General features: G+C 38.9%; 1 pseudogene; it reads left to right on the top strand.

Moving 5' to 3' along the window:
- The first annotated feature begins 920 nt into the window (after positions 1-920).
- Positions 921-1,324, top strand: LOC111150540 (annotated as a pseudogene).
- Positions 1,325-10,276: the final 8,952 nt, after the last annotated feature.

Raw genomic sequence — 10,276 nt, 5'->3', positions numbered from 1 at the left:
ATCAAGAGTTGCATGCTGTACTGACTGAGCCAGCCTGGCACCCCCAAATACTCACTTTTCTAAAATTAGAAAAAACAGTTCTGGAAAAGTGAAAATTATATCCGAAATACTGCTTCCTTTGGAGAAGGTAAAACACAGTTGAGTGCAAATCTGTAAAAGAAAATGTGGATAAAACTTCTTTTCCTAGGGAGCCTGGGTGGCTCAGTCTTTAAGCTCCTACCTTCGGCTCAGGTCATGATCCCAGGGTTCTGGGATCAAGCCTGACATCAGGCACCATGCTCAGTGGTAAGCCTGCTTCTCCCTCTCTCACTCCGCCTGCTTGTGTTCCCTCTCGCGCTGTGTCTATCAAATAAATAAATAAAATCTTAACAAACAAACAAACAAAAAACCCCCCTTTTTTCCCTAATAAAGTAGTCTCTTCAAATGGCAAGAAAACACCAGTTCTGGGCCTGGTTTCTGATGACTTTTGACCTGGATTTGATAAAATTTTGCAGAAAGTCATGGGTCCTGTATTGAGTAGTTCTCTTAATGTTATGCGATGTATAGTCTTTAAAATGACCTTTCCCTGGGGCGCCTGGGTGGCTCAGTGGGTTAAGCCTCTGCCTTCGGCTGGGGTCATGGTCTCAGGGTCCTGGGATCGAGCCCCATATCGGGCTCTGCTCAGTGGAGAGCCTGCTTCCCCCCCCCCCCCCCCGCCCCCCCGCCCTTTTGTGAGCTCTCTTTCTCTGTCAAATAAATAAAATCTTTAAATTAAAAAAAAAAAGACCCTTCCCTGGAGTTGGGCAGTGGCAGTGGTATGGTGCTGAGCACACACTGTGCTTTACAAGCAGCAGTGGCCGGGGAGGCACCCTGGCCATCACAGCCTCTGTGCTGGTGTAGCCACAATTGCTCCCTCTGCTTGTCCTCTCTTTGCTAGCACCATGGCTGATCAGCTGACCAAAGAACAGATTGCTGAGTTCAAGGCAACTTTCCCTCTTTGACAAAGATGGCAATGGCGCAACAGAGGAACTTGGAACTGTTACGAGGTCACTGAGTCAGAAGCCAGCAGAAACCTAATTGCAGGATATGATCAATCTCAGAATTTTTTACTATGGGGGCTAGAAAAATGAAAGATATAGACAGTGAAGAAGAAATCTGTGAAGTGTTCCGAGTCTTAGCAAGGATGGGAATGGTTATATCAGCGTAGCAGAACTCTGTCATGTCATGACAAACAGGAGAAACACAAACAAATGAAGAAGTAGATGAAATGATCAGAGAAGCAGATATTGATAGAGATGGACAAGTCAGCTCTGAAGAATTTATACAGATGATGACTGCAAAATGAAGACCTACTTTCAACTCCTTTGCCTCTCCCAGAAGAATCATGTGGAATCTTTTACTAACATCTTGCAAAAAAGTTCATTTACTCATTCTCTTTCTACAAAGCAAAACTGAATGTCAAAAGTGCCTTCTGTCCACACACAAAATTTGCATGTATTGGTTGGTGGTCCTGTGCCCTAAAGACCAAGCTACACATCAGTTTATGATACAAACACTTGTACTACCTTAATGATAAGGAAGCATTTGGTGGACTCCTTGCAGTTCCGTTTGCTAATGATTAATACACTTTTTGGCCTTGCCAGTTTCTCATGCATGCAGCTTGACAATTGAGCATAGTCAGGCATTTGTCTTAAAAATGAAAAATGAGGGGTGCCTGGGTGGCTCAGTGGGTTAAGCCTCTGCCTTCAGCTCTGGTCATGATCTCGGGGTCCTGGGATCAAGCCCCACATCAGGCTCTCTGCTCCAAGGGGAGCCTGCCTTCTCCTTTCTCTCTGCCTGCCTCTCTGCCTGCTTGTGATCTCTCTCTGTCAAGTAAATAGATAAAATCTTAAAAAAATGAAAAATGAAAAAAACAAATTTGAAACCTATTCAAAAGGGGTCTAGTTCAGTTTGTTAGTATGTATTGTCATAGCTGGTTTACTGAAAACAAACATTTAAAATTGGTTTACCTCAGGATGCTGTACAGAAAGATGGGTGAGGGATAAACTGTCTAGATGTAGCCCCACTTAGCAGGCCAGCCCTCTTGTACTTCTGTGTGTCCTGACCCCTGGTGATGGTGACACACATTCTGGTGGCATCCTGCATGTGTTGGTTTAGTTGTGTTTTTACCAGAGTGAAATGTGTGTCAGGCTGTCACCATTCACACAAAATTTTTAAAAAGAAAACTTTAACAAGAGAGCATTTTGGGACTCTCTGTTTTTAAAACCCTCTGAACTATGATTTGGTGCCAGCAGAGTAGGCTGTGGCTGTGGACCTCAGCACAACCATCAACATTGCTGTTCAAGAAATTGCAATTTATGTCCATGTCAAGTTATAGATGCTCGTTTTTTTTTTTTTTCAATAAAAAGACCATTAACTTAAAAAAATTAACTTTCCCTGGATTCCCATGGTGGGTCATGAAGTTGGTTGTGTTGAAATAAAATATGAAATTAAGAGAACACTTGAAGGAGTTAAATTTGACAATGGAATAATAGCATAAGCATTTTAAAATAAGCTTTGTGTTGGAGAGGATGTGGAGAAAGTGGAACCCTCTTACACTGTTGGTGGGAATGCAAGTTGGTGCAGCCACTTTGGAGAACAGTATGGAGATTCCTTAAGAAATTAAAAATGAGCTACCCTATGCCCCTGCAATTACCCCAAAGATACAGATGTAGTGAAAAGAAGGGCCATCTGTACCCCAATGTTCATAGCAGCAATGGCCACAGTCGCCAAACTGTGGAAAGAGCCAAGATGCCCTTCAACGGATGAATGGATAAAGAAGATATGGTCCATATATACAATGGAGTATTATGCCTCCATCACAAAGGATGAATACCCAACTTTTGTATCAACATGGATGGGACTGGAGGAGATTATGCTGAGTGAAATAAGTCAAGCAGAGAGAGTCAATTATCATATGGTTTCATTTATTTGTAGAGCATAAGGAATAACATGGAGGACATGGGGAGATAGAGAGGAGAAGGGAGTTGGGGGAAATTGGACAGGGAGATGAACCATGAAAGACTGTGGACTCTGAGGAACTAACTGAGGGTTTTGGAGGGAAGAGGGGTGGGAAGTTGGGTGATCCTGGTGGTGGGTATTAAGGAGGGCACATATTGCATAGAGCACTGGGTGTGGTGCATAAACAATGAACCTTGGAACACTGAAAAAAAAATAAAATTACAAAAAAAAAGAAAATAGTAAGCTTTTATCTGCTTTTGACCTTGATTTTATAAACTTTTCATTAGTTTTGCCAAGCAGAATTTCATATTGATAGTGTGCTAGTGGTTCATGGTTTAACTAAGGATAACCTAATTGAAAATAGACATTTCAAAAGAGGGATAGGATTGAAGCAAACAAATGAGTGGTATTACATATGTATGTAGTTTGTTTAAAGATTCACCCATGGGAGACATTTGGGGTGTTTCCAGGTTTTGGGTTTTACAAAGAAAGCTGCTATGAATACTCATTTATAGGTTTTTGCGTGAATATAATTTTCATTCCTCTGGGATAGATAAATACACAGGTTTTCAATCACTGAGTCATATGGTGATTACATGTGTCATTTTAAAATAATCCATCTAATTTTTCTGTAGTGGCTGTACTCTTTTACATTTCCACCATCAACATGTTGGTGATCAAGTTTCTCAACAAGCTTGTCAGCATTTAGTGTTGTCATTATTTTATATTTTAGCCATTCTGATAGGTATAAAGTGGTTGTGGGTTTAATTTGCATTTCCCTGATGGATAATGATATTGAACATATTTTTATGTGTTTATTTATCATCCTTATATCTTCTTTACTGAAATGTCTGTTCATACTTTTTGCCCATTTTCTAATTGAACTGTTTATTTTTTCACTGTTGAGTTTTTAGTGCTCTTTGTGTATTATATATACTGGTCCTTTGTTAGACATGTGGCTTTGAAATACTTTGTCACAGTCTGCAGCTTCTTTTTGTCTTCTTAACAGGTTTTTCACAAAGGAAAAGTTTTTAATTTTGATGAAGCCCATTTTACCAGATAGATTCTTTTACTAGATTTCTTATCTGAGATTCAGGTTGTGAAGGAACACATAATAAGACAATTATTTGAGCTCCACTGTAATATATTATAATTTATAATGAGCTTGTTCCATTCTGGACTAAATACTTTAATAAAAACCATGAGAGACTATGGACTCTGAAAAACAATCTGAGGGGTTTGAAGGGGCGGGGGGTGGGAGGTTGGGGGAACCAGGTGGTGGGTATTAGAGAGGGCACGGATTGTATGGAGCACTGGGTGTGGTGCAAAAACAATGAATACTGTTATGCTGAAAAAAAAAAGACCAATTTACCTATATTCTTGTGAGTAATAAAACTACTTATCTTTAATTCCTCTCGTCTACCTCAATTAGATTGAAAATTTTTTGAAGGTAAGGATTGTGTTCTTTCATCCTGAATCCTCTTTAAATTTGAGTATAGGTTCTCACACAGAACAAATGTTCAACAGATATATTTTAATATTCCATCAAGGCATCATGGCAGGGTATTAAGAGGTACAGTTTGGAATATTTAGTTAGAATTCTGGCTTTGTCCCCTTGTCTGCAGTGAAAACATTGTGTCAGTTACTTCACTTCTTTGGGCTTCAATTTCCTTACCTAACATTTTGGATAATAGTATCAATGGGCTTGTCATGGAGTTCAAATGAGATCACATGTGTAAGGCATTCAGTAAGCTGCTTGACACTTATTAGAGTGTGTATAAATGGTAACTATTGCAATTATCAGCTCCATAATTTCATATTTCAGCTTCATAATTTCAGATTATAGGGCTTGAGTATATGAATAGATACCATGTGATGTGAACTGAAATGTATAAAAAATTTTGATTATTTTAAACCAGACATTCAAAAGAAAGTATAATTTTATTGATGCACACTGTTATCTAGTATAAAATTCTATCGTTTGCTGGTTATATCAAGGCCATTTTAAAAATATAGTTTATGCAGTTACAGGTTAAGAAGTCTTTGAACATGAATAAAGAACAAATGTCTATAAAATTTGTTAATGCATGGAAGAAGACTTATCCAATAATTAAAATTTATTCTAAAATATTTATATATTTTATTGAATGTTGCATTTCCTCATAAGCATAATAAAATAATCAAGCTGAATTAAATGTCTCTGCTTAAGTGTAATGTAAATTGAGTGGTGAATATCAAATTAACAGAAAATTACAGAGCAAAACAGAAATATTTTAAGTCAGTTAATGACTTAACATTAGCTAAGAGATTTCATTTTACCTATGTTTCAATTAACAATATAACTATATTTGCAGTTCAGAAATTGCTTCTCTTATGTTGTTACAGTTAGCAATTTATATCAACACCAGTTTCAGTTACATATTCTTGTAATCATTTTAATTTTCAAGAGTTGCAGAATTTGATTTCATTCGTCTTTAGCAAATGCTTCTTGAATCTTGTGATTACATGAGGCTATGATTAACAAGATCCACCCCCTCCAGATTACTTTTATGCATATGACAGTTTGGGAAACTCTCCTATAGCTGTAAAAGACAACCGGCAGGAATTACGGAATTTAGCTGGAGGTTAACTTTCTGCTGCCCAGGTAAAGAAGACTGAATGGCTACTTGGATATTAATTTTTTTTAAACACAAAACTCTAATTCAGTGTTCTCAAAGTGTGCCCCTTTGACCACCTGGACCTCACCTACTGAGGCAACTTGTTACAGATTCCAGGACAAGTTCCAGATAAGCTGGATCAGAATTTCCTGAACTGCCCCTCAACAATCTACATTTTTAACAAGTACTCTAGGTGATTCATATGTAAAGTTTGAGGATTTATATTTCTTGTTTTTAGTACTCTGTCACTCTGCAGTTTAGACCAACCTTTACTGGGTACATCATGGCAAATAGGTTATATATACTGTGCAACAGCAGAGGCTACCATGCCACTGTATTTTTGTCCCAACAGTATTTCACACCGGGCTGAATTCCCAGTTGTCATGACCTAAGATGGGTGGTGGTTTTCAATTTGTCAGCAGTTCATAACCACACTTAGCCTCTACTCTGAAAAATTATACAGATGTACAACATGGACATTCTGTGCTTCCTTCTTGGCCTTCAGTTGAGAAAAAGTGATACTGACCACTGTGGCCAGGCGGGGAAAAAGCTGGGGGATTAAATACATCAAATTCTCTTTTTTCCCACCTTCAAATCCCCTGGCTATGCCTCTGATTGGCCTAACCCAAGCAGAAGCCAGAGCATAAGGGAGTCAGGTGATGTATTCCATGAAGATTAGTTCAAGGCACAAGGAAGGAAGGAATAAAATGGAGAGGAAACAGAATATTCAGCATACCCATTTAAAATACCTCAAATGGGGGCGCCTGGGTGGCTCAGTGGGTTAAAGCCTCTGCCTTCAGCTGGGGTCATGATCCCAGGGTCCTGGGATCAAGCCCCGCATTGGGGTCTCTGCTCAGCGGGGAGCCTGCTCCCCCCTCCACCGCCTGCTTGTGATCTCTCTCTCTCTCTCTGTGTCAAATAAATAAATAAAAATCTTAAAAAAATAAAATACCTCAAATGTAGTACTGTCATGGTATTGTGTATACCATGAATTGGTTAAAGGAATATTTTGCAAGGAGTGTATGAATCAGGATGAGGATAGGTATAAGGAAGCTTTTTTACTTGGTTTTGCCCATTCTGAGCTCCAGAATATTTACTGCTGTTGCCAAGTAGGGTCCTATCAGGACACTCATTTATAACATGTCTAGAGAGACTCTATAACCTTGATCTTTAAATAAAGATTACAAAAGAATGATGAATACATTTGATTTAATGGGACCCATAAACATTTCAATATATAATGAATATTACATGACTGTATGCAACCACTATAAATTAAATGAAGTAGGTTCTGATATTACTCTCCAGTTAACATCTCAACAGATGAAAACCCTTAGGAGTGACCAAAAGAATGTTCTCTAGTCTACAAATGTCTAGATTTTTCTACTTGCATGGCCCACTCTGTTAGTTAGGATGTAACTTCTGTTGCCTATAACAGAAATGTAAATTAACAATGGCTTAAAGAAGATAGAAATTCATCTTTCTTTCAGGTAGTAGTCTCTGGCTGGTATGGCAACCCTGTTCTGCATGGTTGTACAGGGATTCAGTCCCTTTTATCTTGTTCCTCTGTCCCTCCTCCGTACTTGTCTATACAGTTCAAGACGACTGGCCATAATATTCATGTTCTAGATAGCAGGATGAAAAAAGTCACAAGAGGGAGGGAAGGAGAATATGCTCCCACCATTAAGGGTGAGAGCTGAAGTTTGTACACATAACTTCTCTTCATAGTCTGTTGGCCAGAACTTTATTATATGAGCATGCACGGCAGCAAAAGAGGCTCAGGAGTTCAGCCTTAAGTTGGAAAGTCATAGTAGGCATACATTTGGTTACATCGAAATTGATCACAGACTTAAATGTAAAATGCAAAACTATAAAATTCTTAGAAGATAACGTATGAAAAAACTGGATGACCTAGGGTTTGGTGATGACTTTTTAGATGTAACCCCAAAGACACAACCATGAAAGAAGGAATTGGCAAGTTAGACTTCATTAAAATGAAAACTTTCACACTGTCAAGAGAGTAAAAGAGAAGCCACAGACTGGGAAAAATATTTGTCAAAGATATATATGGTAAAGGGCTGTTATCCAAAATATACAAAGAACTCTTAAAAGTCAACAGTAGGAAAACAATCCAATTTCAAAATGGGTCAAAGACCTTAACAGACACTTTACCAAAGAAGATATACAAATGGCAAATAAGGATATAAAAGATGCTCCTTATCATATGTCATCAGAGAAATGCAAATTAAAGCAATAATGAGATACTGCCACACACCTGTTAGTATGGCCAAAATAGAGAACACTGAAAATATAAAAAACTGATGAGTATGGGGAGCAACAGTAACTCTTCATTAATTGCTGATTGAAATGCAAAATGGGACAGCTGCTTTGGATAACAGTTTTCTGGTTTCTTAGAAAACCAAACACACTTTTACCATGCAATCCAGAAATTGCATTCCTTGGAATTTATTCAAATGAATTGAAAATACCTACACAAAAACCTGCATGTAGATGTTTATAGCAGCTTAATTCATAACTGCCAAAACCTGGGAGGCAACTGAGATTGTCCTTCGGTGTGTGAATGGATAAATAAACTGTGGTGCATCCAGACAATTATTTTTAAAAGATTTACTTATTTATTTATTTGAGAAAGAGAGCGCGAGCTTGGGTGGAAGGGGCAGAAGGAGAGGGAGAATCCTGAAGCAGACTCCCTGGTGAGTGCAGAGTCTGATGCAAGTTTCCATTCTGAGATGGACCCTGAGATCATGACCTGAGCTGAAATCAAGAGTAGGCCACTTTGGGGGCCCCTGGGTGGCTCAGTGGTTTAAGACTCTGCCTTCAGCTCAGGCCATGATCTCAGAGTCCTGGGATCAAACCCTGCATTGGGATCTCTGCTCAGCAGGGAGCCTGCTTCTCCCTCTCTCTCTCTGCCTGCCTCTCTGCCTACTTGTGATCTCTCTCTCTCTCTGTCAAATAAATAAATAAAATCTTAAAAAAAATAGTAGGCCGCTTAACCAATTGAGCCACCCAGGTACCCTTGGACAGTGAAATATTATTCAGTGCTAAACTGAAATGAGCTATCAAGCGGTGTAGAGACATGGGGAAAACTTAAATGCATATTAACACGTGAAAGAAGCCAATCTGAAAAGGCTACATATTATATGACTCCAACTATATGATCTTTTAGAAAAAGCAAAACTATGGGGACAGTAACAGTGGTTGACAGGGCTTAGTAGGGAGACAGGGATGAATAGGCAGAGCACAGAGGAATTTTAGGGTAGTGAAAATACTCTACATGATACTATGATACTGTGGTGTATACATACCTTTATCCAAACCCATAGAACATACAAGACCAAGAGTGAATTGTAATGCAAACTCTGGACTTTGGATGATAATGAGGTGTCAGTGTAGGTCCATTGGTTGCAACAAATGTCCCTCTCTGGTAGGGGATATTGATAAAGGGGGTAATGCCTGTGTGGAAGCAGGGAGTATACAAGAAATCTCTGAACCTTTCCTTCAGTTTTGCTATGAACCTAAAACTGCTTCAAAAAATAAAATTTATTAAAAAGGAAGAAGTTACTGGGTGATAAAAGGCCACAGATTAAGGCAGGGTACCATCAGAGGCCATCTAATTTAATTCCTTTATTTTGCATTTGGGAAGAGTGAGGCCTAGAGAGAGTGAATGACTTCTCTAATGTCACACAACCAGTTAATAGCAGAACCAGAATATTCCCGACTTGGACTTAGGGATCCTTTTTGGGGGCATAAAAGAAAAACGTGGCTGCACAGTTGAGTAGAATCTCTATCTGACAAGATCATACCCAGCATTCTAGGCTTGACACAACTCAGTGTGTATATATATATACACATACACACACGTGTACATACATACAGATGTATGTATAACATATACATATACATATGGGTGGGAAGGTCAGGGAAGTTAAGCTGAGACTTGAAAGATTAGTGTGGATGACCTGGAAGAAGAGAAAAGAATAGGCTTGGCAGAGAGGACAGCATGAATTAAGGTTCTGAAGGAGAAAAGAACTTAATAAAAATTAGGAAAACTGAAATTAGAGGAGTTTTAATGGAACAAAGTGGAAAGCGATACAAGATGAAGTTAAAGAGGTTGTCAGAGGCTTGAAATTCATGGAAGGCTGTGTATGCTATTGTGTATTTTATTTTAAGAGCCATGGGAATTTGAAGAATTTTAACTAGGAGAGCAATATGATAGAGCTTCCTTTTTATTTGTTATGTGTTTACTTTTTTATTTATTTAAGATTTTATTTATTTATTTGACAGAGAGGCACATACCAAGAGAAGGAAAACAAGCAGGGGGAGTGGGAGAGGGAGAATAGAGTTCTTGTGGAGCTAGGAGCCTGATGAGGGGCTTGATCCCAGGGCCCTGGGTTCATGACCTGAACCGAAGGCAGATGCTTAACGACTGAGCCACCCAGGTACTCTATAGCTTACATTAAAAAAAAAAAAGTCCTTTGGCTGCTATGTGGAAACTGAATAGCAGGAAGGCCAGAGTGGAAGCAAGAGGACCAGCTCAGAGTAGTGGATTAGAACAATGCAGATGCATGATAGTGGTGCTTGATCTAGGGTGTTGGTAATAGAAACATGTTTGGGTCATA

The sequence above is a fragment of the Enhydra lutris genome, unplaced genomic scaffold (genome assembly GCF_002288905.1).
Source record: "Enhydra lutris kenyoni isolate GAN:26980312 unplaced genomic scaffold, ASM228890v2 scaffoldscaffold23, whole genome shotgun sequence".
NCBI lineage: Eukaryota > Metazoa > Chordata > Mammalia > Carnivora > Mustelidae > Enhydra > Enhydra lutris.
The sequence above is the reverse complement of the archived record's forward strand: the minus strand, read 5'-3'. Positions and strand labels throughout refer to the sequence as shown.